Here is a 14,545-nt window from a genome sequence, read left to right as displayed (position 1 = left end):
ATATACTCTCCTATTATTGTTTGTATTTCTACAGTGTTGGTTGTGACCTCTTTCATTCATGATTTTATTTATTTGGGTCCTTTCCCTTTTTCTTTTTGATCAGTTTGGCTAGGGGGTTATCAATTTTGTTAATTCTGTCAAAGAACCAGCTCCTGGTTTCATTGATCTGCTCTACTGTGTTGTTGTTGTTGTTGTTGTTGTTGTTGTTGTTGTTGTTGTTGTTGTTTTAATTGCAATATCATTGATTTCTGCTCTAATCTTTATTATTTCCCATCTTATGCTTGTTTGGGGCTTTATTTGCTCTTCTTTTTCCAGCTCTTTAAGGTGTAAGGTTAGGTTGTGTATCTGGGGCCTTCCTTCCTTCTTCAGGAAGGCCTGGACTGCAATATACTTCCCTCTTATGAGTGCCTTTGCTGCATTCCAGAGATTTTAGGCTATTATCATTTTTGTGGCTTTTTAATTTCCTCTTTAATTTCTTGGTTAACCCATTCATTCTATAGTAGGATGTTCTTTAATCTCCAAGTATTCATGGTCTTTCCAAATTTTTTCTTGTGGTTGATTTCAAGTTTCATAGCATTGTGGTCTGAAAATATGCATGGTATGGTCTCGATCTTTTTGTACTTGTTGAGGGCTGAGTTGTGTCCCAGTATGTGATCTATTCTGGAGAATTTTCCATCTGTACTCGAGAATAATGTGTATTCTGCTGTTTTAGGATAACATGTTCTGAATATACCTGTGAAGTCCATCCAGTCCAGTGTGTCATTCAAAGCCATTGTTTCCTTGTTGATTTTCTGCTAAGATGATCTGTCCATTGCTGTATAGGAAGTGTTGAAGTTCCCTACTATTATGGTATTATTGTCAATGAGTTTCTTTATGTTTGTGATTAACTGATTTATATATTTGGGTGCTTTCAAACTGGGGGCATAAGTGTTTACAATTGTTAGCTCCTGTTGGTGGAAAGACCCCTTAATTATGATATAATGCCCTTATTCATCCTTTGTTACAGTCTTTATTTTAAAATCTAGGTTGTCTGATATAAGTATGGCTACTCCAGCTTTCTTTTGGCAACCAATAGCATAATAGATGGTTGTCCATCCCTTGCTTTCAATCTAAAGGTGTCTTTAGGTCTTAAATGTCTCTTGTAAACAGCACACAGATGCATCTTGTTTCTTATTCATTCTGTTACCCTGTGTATTTTGATTGGAGCAGTTAGACCATTGACATTTAGAGTGAGTACTGAAATATATGAATCTATTGCCATCGTGTTGCCTGTAGAGTTGGAGTTTCTGGTGGTGTTCTCTGGTCCTGTCTTTGTTGCTTTTGGTCTTTTTTGTTTTGTTTCATCTTTTCTCTCCTCAGAGAGGCCCCCTTAAAATTTCTTGCAGGGCTAGTTTAGTGGTCACATACTCCTTTAGTTTTCATTTGTCTGGGAAACTCATTATCTCTCCTTCTATTTTGAATGACAGCCTTGCTGGATAAAGACTTCTTGGCTGCATATTTTTTTTTTTTTGATTCAGCACATTGAATATATCCTGCCACTCCTTTCTGGCCTGTCAAGTTTCTGGGGATAGGTCTGCTGCAAACCTGATCTCTCTTCCTTATAGGTTAAGGAAGACTTAACCTATAGGAAGACTTTTTTTCCCTTGCTGCTTTCATAATTCTTTCCTTGTCTGTATATTTTGTGAAGTTGACTATGATATGCTTTGTTGGTGGTCTTTTTTTGTTTGTTTTTAATCTAATGGGAATTCTCCGTGCTTCTTGGATTTTGATGTCTGTGTCTTTCCCCAATTAGCAACGTTTTCCAGTATAATTTGCTCACATAAAATTTCTACCCCCTTTTCACTTTCTTCATCTTCTGGGATTCCTATGATTCAGATGTAGTAAGGCATTGAGTTCTCTAATTCTTGTAGCATGCTCTTTTGCTTTAGTTTCCCCTCTTTTTTTCTGCTTCATTGATCTCCATAATTTTTGTCTTCTATATCGCTGATTCACTGCTCTGCTTCATCCATCCTTGCTGCCATGGCAGCCATTCGAGATTGCATCTCGGTTATAGCATTTTTAATTTTGTCCTAGCTAGATTTTACTTCTTTCATCTCTGGAGAAAGGGATTCTATGGTTTTTTCAACCCCAGTTAGTATTCTTATTATCGTGGTTCTAAATTCTAGTTCAGACATCTTGCTTATATCTGTGTTGAGTAAGCCCCTGGCTGTCATTTCTTCCTGTTCTTTCTTTTGGGGTGAATTCCTTTGTTTTGTCATTTCAGAGGGAAAAAAGAATTAATAAAATAAAGAATAAAAAATTAAAAAAATTAAGAACAACACAAAAAATCAAATAAAGGAATCTCGATCTTAGTGTGTTTGGTCTGGTCGTTGAAAGAAGCTTGATAGAATAGAGAAAAAAGGGAAGGAAGAGAAAAAAAGAAAGAGAAAAAATTTAAAAATTAAAGTATACAATAAAATAGAATAAAGTGAAATAGAATAAAAGACTTTACAAAAAAAATAAAAACATAGTAAAAAGAATTTTAAAAAGGAAAATAAAAATTAAAATATTCTCTTTCTGTATCCAAGAAAAAGAAAAAAAACAAAAAGAAAAAAACATTTAAAGCAAAAAAAAAAAAAAAAAAAAAAAAAGAATAGATGAACAGCAAACAGAATGAAACCCAAATGAAGTTACATCCAATTTCCCCTAGAGCTCAAACTATGAAGTACTGTATAGTCCATACACTAAGCTGGTAGAGGGACTTGTGCTGGTCTATAAGGGATTGTGCTTGGAGGGTGCAGTTGGGTGAGGTGGGGTGTAACGACTCCTTTCTCCACTAGGTGATGCTGCTTAGCTTACTGGGGTGGATAGGTGTGGTACGCATGCCCATGCAGGTGTATGTGCATGCATGAGAGAGGTGAAAATGGCATCACCCAGCTTCCTAGTTTCTGGCACAGGAACTCTGCACTTTCATTGACCCACAATCAAGTACCCCTCCTTTGTCTCAGGCTTCTGTCCACTCCCTGCTTCTACACTGTCCAGGCCCCAGCTGTCAGCCTGCCAGGCAGCACCTCCCTCCCAAATTTTATCAAAACTGGGGCTATGTTTCCAAACCCCTCACTTCTGAGAACCCAGTGGTGTGGACCCACTCTGACCCTCTGGGGGAAGGTCTTGCTGAGCAATGGCCTGGTACCAGCTTGCCCCAGGGAACATTTATGCAATTTCCCTGCAGCAGAGGTTCAGAGATTATGGCAAATCCCAATATACAGCTGGCACTAGATTTCACCACACTCTGGAAACTTTGTTCCAATACCAACAAATGTGGCTGTTCTCCGGGGTCCCCTGGGGCCTTTGCCTGTGGGGAAGCCGTATGGCCTCTACCAAATGCCCTCCAAGAAGCGGAACCGCTTCTCCTCATGTGGCCCACAAAACCCTTGGACCTGCTGCACTCCTGTCCCCCCCCTTCCTCTTTCCCTCTCCACAAAAACAGATCCCTACCCTCTGTGACTTCTCTCTCCCAGTTCACCTCTCTGCACCACATACCTGCCGAGTTCTGTGGCTCAAGTTATGCAGATTGTTGTGTTCTGCTATGCTGCCTCTTTAAAGGTAGAGACTCAGTTTCCTATCACCCTCCCCTCTCCCAGAGCTGAGTCACTGCTTTTTAAGCACTGTTAAGCCCCACTGATTACAAAAACTGGTGATATTAATCCCCTCTGGTTTTCAAAGCCAAATGTTATAGGGATTCATCTTCCCAGTGCAAGTCCCCCAAGCCTGGAGTGCCTGGTGTGGAGTCTGGTCTTCTCCCTCCCCCACTGTGGGTCGTTGGGCAAGTCAGTTTTGTTCCTAACTGCATCTCTGCCCTTCCTAGCATTTTTTATTTGGCTCTTCTCTGTGTTTAGCTGTGTAGTCTGTTCTGCCAGTCTGGGTTTCTGAGTTATTTTCTCAGAATTTTCCTAGCATTTTTTATGTGGCCTTTCTCTGTGTTTAGCTCTGTGGAGTCTGTTCTGCCAGTCTTTGGGTTTCTGAGCTTTTTTCACTGATGTGGGTGTTATCTGGGTGTACTTGTGGGAGGAGGTGAGCTTAGAGTCCTCCTACTCTGCCATCCTCCCTGGAAGTTCTATTAGCTTTTATTCTTTAAAAAGAAACTTTTCATAAATTAATTGAATCCCTTAAGGCACAGAAAATTACAAAAACAGAATAAAATGCTTTAATCCTCTCTTTATTTACCAGTTTCCATTAGTATTAGTAACAAAAGACACATATATATACATACATATATATACATATATAATATACAATAAATACATGCATATTTAATATACATGTATATAGTAACTATATTAAATAGAATAAACCAAAAAAAAAAAAAAAACTAATATAGTTTTGTTACCAATATAGGGAAAGAGGAACAGGATGAGGGAACCGGAATAGAAGCTAGAATTTCTGAGTTTAACCTAATTTGTAGATTTGATATGTAACCACATATTTATTTCACATTTTTATGAAAGTAAATTATTAAAAAAATCAATTCCTAAAAACAAAAGCAAAACCATACTGAAAGACATTTCAAATGTCTCTTTAAAAAAAACACAATTTGTAGGTGTATTTCTAATAGTATATACTCTACAAAAACATCTTTAAAAAATTTTTAAATGTTACAGTAATCGTATTGTTGATGGTAGTCTTGGTGTTATTATTCTGAAACAGTTGCAAATGTTACATAGGACAAAGCAATGGTCATTATTTTGGTGCACTTGGGGATGAGCATTTTCACTGTGGGAGAAAGCCTATATACACTTAAGATAAAGAGGTTAAATAAAAACCCAAAATACTGAATTTAAATTAAAATGTCCACACAAGTTCATGATGTATGTGACTATATTTACTTTTTATTTTTATTTACACTTATATTTATTTCCTACCACTGTCCACTGAAATACCTCGAAACAATGACTAATCTGAAAGCCACGAACACTATTAGTGCCAAGTTGTGCTCTCCTTCCCTACTAAAAGGAATCAGGTGTGAAGGGCACCTGGGTGGCTGTTGGTTAAGCATCTAACTCTTGATTTTGGCTTAGGTCATGATCTCACTGTTCATGGGACGAGCCCCACGTCAGGCTCTGCACTGACAGTGCAGAGCCTGCTTGGGATTCTGTCTCTCCCTCTCTCTCTGCCCCTCCCACGCTTGCACACATGCATTCTCCCTCTCTTTCTCTCAAAATAAATAAATAAACATTGTTTATTTATTTATTTATTATTTATTTAAAAAATAAAAATAAAAGGAATCAGGTGTCATTGTAGGTGTGGGACTTTCTTCACATAACAATACATGCTATAAAGAGATATATTTTTCATTCCTTTTTAGGGCCACAGATTAGTGTACTATGGGGCCCTATCCTGGTTTACTCAGGTTACCTTTTGATGAAAATTTGGTTCCTTCTAGATCTGTGCTATCATAAACTGTGCCACAATAATAGACTCACTTTTTTATTGTTATATATTTTTGTACTGCTTTATGTTCATGCATTATCTGTCCAACTTTCTTTAAAAAGTTATGACAAAAAAAGATGACTTTAGCAACAATCTGAACAAAACTGAGTGGGAGACCCAGGATAAGAAAGGAAGCAGGGACTGCAGGTAAGAGGGACCTACAGCTATCCAGGTGTGAATACAGTAAACCAGAGTGAGAACCATGGAATTGACATCAGAGGGGAGAGGCCAGACCTGACAGGCATTCAGAAATAGGACACCAGAAACTTGAGGACTGGTGAGATGTGGAGCCTAAGAGAGGAGATCTCTAAGCCAGACTCTTATCTGTGGAAAGCTGATGATCACCAGCAGACAAACATGGAAAATCTGAAGGAAAAGATGTGAATTAATTTTGGACATTTTACATGTGAAAGGCCTCTGGCACAGCAAGTAAAAATGTTGAGTTACCAGAAATGGATAAAACTGAGGACTTGAGAGTCTTTAGCACATGGGCAATAGCCAAATCCATGAGACTAGATGAGTTTGAACCAGAATTCTGAGTAAAACTATATTTCATATAGCATATATTGGCATATGGCATGTATGTGTCTGTGGTTGCACGTGCATACGTTTATTTATTTTGGACATTTTCAAACATATACAAAAGTGGAGATAAAATGCATTACTAATACCTCTTACTCAGTTTCAGTAATTACCAATAACTTACCATTCTTATTTCATCTACCATGTATTTTTTAAGTATTTTAAACCATATTACAAAATTCATACTTTCACCTGTAAACACTATATTTTGTATCTCTAATAGATAAGGTTCATTTCTGTTATTTTTATAACCAAAAATTCACTGTTCCACCTAATGTTATTGTATTCATTTGCTGGTCTGCCATTATAAAATACCACAGATTTATGTGTCCCCACCTCTTTTTACAAGGGTATGAGTCATATTGGATTAGGACCCACCTTAACAGCCTCATTTAACTTAATCACCTCTCTAAAGGCTCTATTCCCAACTGTAGTCACATTCTGAGGTACTAGGGATTAGAGCTTCAGCATATGAATGGGGAGAGGGGAGGCACAAAATTCAGCCTATATCAGTTAACAGTAATTCCTTAATATCAACATGGCAAGTTCACAGTCCGTTTTCCTACAGTGGTTACCACATCATGTACTGGGTGGATTGTAGTATCATGGTGTTACTTAACATGTTACTCTGTGCCTCTTTTTTCAAGTAAACTGGTAGACCTGTAGGCTTCATTAGATTCAGATTCAATTTCTGATTTTGTGAAAATATATCATAAATAGTAACAATATGAAACATGTCATATGACAAAGCACAGAATATTTGATCATCTCACTATGGTACTGTTAAGATTGATCAAGTGTTGGCAGCCTGATCCACTTTTTATAAAGTTCTCTTTCAACATTCTACCTAATGGTTATTTGGCAATCATGAGTTATTATTTCCTCTGCCAGCCCAGTCTACTAATAGGCCCATTAAAGGCATTCTTCCTTTCTTTTACACATTTTTTGGTCTCTAGCATTTATTTTTGGTTCTGTTAAGACTTTCGTCTCCATGCTCACACTGCCCATCTTTTCTTGCATTCTGTCTACTTTATCCATTAAAGCCTTCAGCAAATTACTCTCGGTTTTAAATTCCCAGTCTGATCATTCCAATATCCATGCCATGTCTGGTCCTAATGCTTGCTCTGTCTCTTCAAACTATATTTTTTGCCTTTTAAAATGTCTTGTAATTTTTTCTTGATAGCTGGACATGATGCACTATGTAAAAGGAACTGCTGTAAATAGGCCTTTAGTAATATAATGGTGAGGCTTAGGGGAGGGAAGCATTCTACAGTCCCATGAGTAGGCCTCAGTCTTTCAGTGAGCCTATGCCTCTGAACTATGAACCTCACAAGTGCTTCTCTGCCTCCTCCCCATTCCTCCCACATATGGGACAGGATGGCTAGAGTGGGCTAGAGTTGAGTATTTCCTTTCCACCAGATGATCTAGGCTCTGATAAAACCCCTAGTCTGACTAACTGGTTTCCTCTGAGGGCAAACCTTACTAAGAATACAGTTCTTTTTTTTTTTTTTTTTTTAATGGTTCTTCTTCCTCTTCTCCTGCATGAATCATAAGATTTTTCTCTGATATTTACTGTGAGATCCTGGTAGAATTCTTGGAGGTATAAACTTATAAGTGTGGAGGCTGCCTCATGACTGGGTCCCCCTGGAGATTTTAACTCTCGACGTTGTCGACACTGAACCTCCAGTAATTCAATTGCAGTTCAGTTTCCCTACCCAGCACTGGTTCTCACAGAGGCTGCTGCTCCAATAAGCTGTGAATCTGTAGTCATCTGTCAGTTTCTAATTTGGGGGCAGTGTGTGCCCTGTGACTTCACTTCTCTTGCAGATCTAAGAAGAGTTGTTGATTTTTCAGTTTGTTCATCTTTTTGCTTATTATTAAGATGGAGTATCAACTTCTGAGCTCCTTATATGTGGAACTGGACCTATTATTTCCTAGAAGCATTATTTTCTTATGGGTTGCAAAACAGCGATAACTCTATCATTCCTCCTTCACTTATTCATTGGATGTTTTCTATTAGTTTTTCTTCATCAGCAATTTGGTTACTCTGAATTTCAGTTTGTGTAGGAAAGCAGGGTAATTATTTTTTTAACCTTTATTTACTAATTTCAGAATAATGAATTGGTGTCCTAGCATTCCTCAACGTGACTAGTGAGTTTTTTTTTTTTTCTTAAGAAATATTAAGAATTCATGTAGCAATATCAAGAACTTTTGGGGTGGCTCAGTCAGTTAATCAGCCAAACCTTGGTTTTGGCTCAGTTCCTAATCTCATCGTTCATGAGTTCAAGACTCACATTGGGCTCTGTGCTGTCAGCAAGGAGCTTGCTTGGGATTCTTGATCTCTCTCTCTCTCTCTCTCTCTGCCCCTCCCCTGCTCATTCATACACACTCTCTCTCTCTCTCTCAAAATAAATAAATAAACATTAAAAAAAGAAAAAAGAATTCATGTACTCTTAACATATTTAATATGCTTCAATCCATTGCAGTAAAAACCTTTTAATTATCCTTGGTGCTGCAAGTATTATTTCTTTTGCCAGTAGGAGCCATTTCAAGCTGGACACTATATAATTGCCTACAGAAACACACACATACAAACACACATGTGCACATGAAAAGCCAAAGGATTCAGAATATACATGCCTTCTCCTTCTCTCCAAGACCCCAGCTAATTTCCCAATTAGTGGACACGTGTTACATCCACTCACAATTCCACTGGCCAAAGTAAGTCATATGGCAAAATGCAAAGTCACTAGGGTGGGGAAGTATACTCTACCCAAACTTAAGCCATGAGAAAAGTGAATTTTTTTATTTAAAAAAATTATAAACAAATAAATCTATCACACTGGGCATGATGGTTGGTTTTACGTGTCAACTTTGCTAGGCCACAGTACCCACCTATCTAATCAAACAGTAACCCAGGTGTACTGTGAAGGTATTTTGTAGATGTGTTTTTCATCTACAATTGATTGATTCTAAGTAAAGGAGATTATTCTTGATGATATGGGTAGGCCTTTTTCAATCAAGTTTGATAATACACGAAGGCCTTTACAGCAAAATCTGAGGTTTCTTGGAAAAGAACAAATTATGTCTCAAGATTACAGCATCAACTCCTGCCTGAGTTTTCAGCTTACCAGTCTGCCCTATAAATTTCAGACTTGCCAGCTTCCACAATTGCATGAGCCAATTCCTTAAAATGAAAGAATGACTCTAGCCAAAGCAATTAGGCAAGAGAAAGAATTAAAAGGCATCCAAGTTGTGAAGAAGAAATAAAACTATCTCAATTAACAGATGCTATAATACTATATATATAGAAACCCTAAAGAACACACATACACACACACACAACCATTAGAGCTAATAAACAAATTTGGCAAATTTCCAGAGTACAAGATCAGCACTCAAAAAACTTTTTGTTGTGTTTTTTTTTAATACACCAACAATGAATAATCCAAAAAGTAAATTAAGTAATAATTGCATTAATAATATCATCTGCTATGGAGTGAATCATCTCCCCCCCCCCCCCCCCCCCCCGTCAAATCTATATGTTGAAGCCCTAATCCCCAATGTGATTGTTTTTTGGAGATAAGGCCTATAAAGAGGTAATTTAAGGTTAAATGACATCATAAGGGTGAGGCCCTGATCTGATAGATTAGTAGCTTTATAAGAACAGACACAAGAGTATACTCTGTCTCCCTTTCCCTCTCTCCCTCCCCACTATGGAAGGGCAAAGTGAGAAGGGAGCTGTCTACAAGCCCAAAAGAAAACTCTCACCAGAAACCACATTGGCCAGAACCTTGATCTTGGATTCCCAGTGTCTAGAACTGTAAGAAAGAAATTTCTATTGTTTAAGGCACTTGGTGTGTGGTATTTTGTTACAGCAACCTAAGCAGACTAAGACAGCATTCAAAAAGATGAAATATCTAGGGATAAATTTAATTAGAAAGGTGAAAAGTTTGTGTACTAAAACTCACAAAACATTGATGAAAAACAATTAAAGAAGACCTAAATAAATGGAAAGACATCATGCTCATGGATTGGATTAACAGACCAATACTTATTAAAGTGATCTACCAATTCAATACAATCTCTTTGGCATTTTTGCAAAAATGGAAAGGCTAACCCTCAAATTCATATTAAGTTGCAGGATAGCCAAAATAATATTAGAGAGGGGCACCTGAGTGGCTCAGTCAGTTAAGCAGCTGACATCAGCTCAGGTCATGATCTTGCAGTCTGTGAGTTCAAGCCTCATGTTGGTCTCTGTGCTGACAGCACAGAGCCTGGAACCTGCTTGGGATTCTGTGTCTCCCTCTCTCTCTGCCCCTCCCCTGCTTGCACTCTGTCTCTCTCTGTCTCTCAAAAATAATAAACATTACAAACGTTTTTTAAATAAAAAAAACTATTTTTTAAATAAAAAATAATATTAGAGAAGAACAAAACTGGAGGACTTACATGACCGAATTTCAAAATTTACTACAAAGCTACTGTAATCAAAACAGTGTGGTACAGGTTTCTTCCTACTATCCAAAAATGAGTTCCTATGAAACCTTTCTAAACAGAAATGGCAAGGAGTGAAGAAGCAATTACCATAAATTTACATGGAAAATATTTTTGAACATTCCCAGGCCCCAAAAATAATTTGTAGTAGGCTTTTCTGATACTCTGATCTTGCTAATGGATGCACAACATACATCAAGATTAAGCACAGATGCTCACAGGTACAGTTCAAAGCTATGATGGCTTGGTGCTGAGATGTAGTTTCCAGGGAAAGAGCTTGGCTGTGCCTCTCTTATGGCTAAGGGTGCACGCTGCCTCTATAAAGACTCACTGCAAAACAAATGCTGAACGCTAGTGTCTCTTTTTACCTTTTGTCATAAAAGGGAAAATCCTTTTCAGATTTCTTTCTGTTAGCAAAAGTAGGTAGTAATGTAGGTCTTTTGTAAAAGCAAAGTGGTATAACACAAACTTTTGAAAAGCAGGGAATACCTATACTGACATAGGATAGACATATAGACCAATGGAATAGAATTAACAGTCTAGAAACAAACCCATACATTCATGGCAGATTGATTTTTTATAAGATCAAAACCAGTCATTGGGAGTAAGAATAGTCTCTTCAACAAATGGTTCTGGGACAACATACAAAAGAATGGAACAAAAACCTGATTACACAACATGTATAAAAACTAGCTGAACGTGAACCAATGACTTAAATACATGAGCTAAAAATCATAAAATTCTTATAGGAAATCCTAGGATTAAATACTATAAAATTAAAACTAAAATGGAGTCACTTATCATGGCAACAAAATGGTGTTGGCCAATGCAGGCATTTTAAAAAATAAATAAAACTTAGCCTTACCTGACAAATTGCAGTAATTTATGGCTCTTCTCAGAAATCAGCACAGGATGCTAGACAATCCCCAATGCCAAGTCTGTTCATAACATCTTTGAACTTTCTTGTTTCTCCTATCTCTCGTTTCAGTTACACTGATACAAATAAGAAAGAAGACCAAGCAACCAATCAACAGAAAAAGCCAAGTAACTTCCACATTTAACTCCATAAACACCTTTTAGTCTATGAGCAACTTGAAACTCATTATTCTTTTAGCCTTGAGTTTCCCAGCTTACAGGTCAAAACAACTGCAATAAACTCATCCTTCTGCTTTATCCTGCAATAAACTCATCCTTCTACTTCACTCAGTGTGCAGAGTTCAGTTTTTGACAACCCTTATGAACTTGGATTTGATAATGGGTTTTTTAAATTTATTTTAATGTTTATTTTTATTTTTGAGAGAGACAGAGACAGAATGTGAGTGGGTTAGGGGCAGAGAGAGAGGGAGACACAGAATCCGAAGCAGGCTCCAGGCTCCGAGCTGTCAGCACAGAGCCCGACGCGGGGCTCAAACTCACGAGCTGTGAGATCATGACCTGAGCCAAAGTCAGTCACTCAACCGACTGAGCCACCCAGGCACCACGGTAATGGGTTTTTAAGTATGACGTCAAAAGCACAAGCCATAGTAGAAAAAATAAACTAGGCTTTGTTCAAAAATTTAAGGTTGTGCATCAATGGGCATCAGCAAGACAGTGAAAAGACAACCTACAGAATGGGAGAAAATATTTGCAAATCATACATCTGATAAGGGTCTAGTATCCAGAATATAGATCAACTCATAACTTGAACAAAGACAACCCAATTAAAAGATAGGCAAAGGAGATAACACGATACTCTACATGGAAAACCTGAAAGACTCCACCAAAAAGCTGCTAGAACTGATAACAGGAATTCAACAGTTGCAGGATACAAAATCAATGTACAGATATCAGTTGCATTTCTACACACCAATAGTGAAGCACCAGAAAGAGAAATCAAGAAATCGATCCTATTTACAATTGCATCAAGAACCATAAAATACCTGGGAATAAACCTAACCAAAGATGTAAAGGATCTGTATGCTGAAAACTATAGGAAACTTATGAAGGAAATTGAAGAAGACACAAAGAAATGGAAAAACATTCCATGCTCATGGATTGGAAGAATAAATATTGTTAAAATGTCAATATTACCCAAAACAATCTACACATTCAATGCAATCCCAATCAAAATTGCACCAGCATTCTTCTCAAAGCTGGAACAAACAATCCTAAAATTTGTATGGAACCACAAAAGACCCCGAATAACCAAAGTAAGTTTGAAAAATAAAAACCAAAGCGGAAGGCATCACAATCCCAGACTGTAGCCACTACTACAAAGCTGTAAACATCAAGACAGTATGGTACTGGCACAAAAACAGACACATAGACCAATAGAATAGACTAGAGAATTCAGAATTGGACGCACAAATGTATGGTCAGCTAATCTTTGACAAAGCAGGAAAGAGTATCCAATGGAAAAAAGACGGTCTCCTTAGCAAACGGTGCTGAGAACTGGGCAGCAACAGGCAAAAAAAATGAAACTAGACCACTTTCTTACACCATACACAAAAATAAACTCAAAATGGATGAGAAACCTAATTGTGAAAGAGGAAACCATCAAAACCCTAGAGGAGCAAGCAGGCAACAACCTCTTTGACCTCAGCCATAGCAATTTCTGACTTGACACATCTCCAAAGCAAGGGAATTAAAAGCAAAAATGAACTATTGGGACCTCATTAAGATAAAAAGCTTCTGCACTGCAAAGGAAACAATCAACCAAACTAAAAGGCAACCAACAGAATAGGAAAAGATATTTTCAAGTGACATATCGGATAAAGGGTTAGTATCCAAAAATCTATAAAGAACTTACCAAACTCAACACCTGAAAAACAAATAATCCAGTGAACAAATGGGCAGAAGATATGAATAGACACTTTTCCAAAGAAGACATCCAGATGGCCAACAGGCACATGAAAAGATGCTCAACATCACTCATCATCAGGGAAATACAAATCAAAACCACGTTGAGATACCACCTCACACCTGTCAGAGTTGCTGAAATTAACAACTCAGGAAACAATAGACGTTGCCAGTGGAGAAACAGGAACCCTCTTGCACTGTTGGTGGGAATGCAAACTGGTGTAGCTGCTCTGGAAAACAGTATGGAGGTTCCTCAAAAAATTAAAATAGAACTACCCTACGACCCAGCAATAGCACTACTAGAAATTTATCCAAAGGACACAGAAGTGCTGATGCATAGGGGCACATATACTCCAATGTTTATAGCAGCACTTTCAACAATAGCCAAATTATGGAAAGGGCCTAAATGTCCATCAACTGATGAATAAAGATGTGGTTTATATATACAATGGAATACTACTTGGCAATGATAAAGAATGAAATCCTGCCATCTGCAGCAATGTGGATGGAACTGGAGGGTAGTATGCTAAATGCAATAGGTCAGTCAGAGAAAGATATCATATGTTTTCACTCATATGTGGAACTTGAGAAAGTTAACGGAGACCATGGGGGAAGGGAAGGGGAAAAATATAGTTAGAGAGGGAGAACCATAAATTCAGAGAACAAACTGAGGATTGATGGGTGGGGAGCAGGGGAGAGGGGAAAACGGGTGATGGGTATTGAGGAGGGCACGTTTTGGGATGAGCACTGGGTGTTGTATTTAAGTGATGAATCACGGGAATCTACCCCCCAAACCAAGAGCACACTGTGTACAGTGTATGTTAGCCAACTTGATAATAAATTATATTGAAAAAAAAAAAAAAAAGAGAGGCAAAGGACTTGAATAAAGTAACGAATAAAAAAATAACTTGAATAAAAAAAATAACTTGAATAATGTCTTCTCCAAAGATATATAAATGGACAAAAGGACATGAAAAGATGTGTAACATCACTAGCCTTAGGAAAATGCAAATCAAAACCACAATGAGGTACTATTTCATACCTAGTAGGATGGCTATAATTAAAAAAAAGAAGAAGAAGAAGGGGCGCCTGGGTGGCTTGGTTGGTTGGGCGGCCAACTTCGGCTCAGGTCACGATCTCGCGGTCCGTGAGTTCGAGCCCC

At 37.8% G+C, this 14,545-nt stretch overlaps 1 long non-coding RNA gene across 2 annotated transcripts in view; it reads right to left on the bottom strand.

Moving 5' to 3' along the window:
* Nucleotides 1-14,545, bottom strand: part of LOC123596213 — a 111,058-nt gene that overhangs the window by 94,698 nt on the left and 1,815 nt on the right. For both annotated transcript variants that reach the window (XR_006711600.1, XR_006711602.1), the window contains exon 2: nucleotides 11,411-11,538. This is a non-coding gene — a long non-coding RNA (uncharacterized LOC123596213). The remainder of the gene's footprint in view (nucleotides 1-11,410; nucleotides 11,539-14,545) is intronic.

The sequence above is a fragment of the Leopardus geoffroyi genome, chromosome A1, assembly GCF_018350155.1.
Source record: "Leopardus geoffroyi isolate Oge1 chromosome A1, O.geoffroyi_Oge1_pat1.0, whole genome shotgun sequence".
NCBI classification, from domain to species: Eukaryota; Metazoa; Chordata; class Mammalia; order Carnivora; family Felidae; genus Leopardus; species Leopardus geoffroyi.
This window is presented reverse-complemented; position numbering and strand designations above follow the sequence as displayed.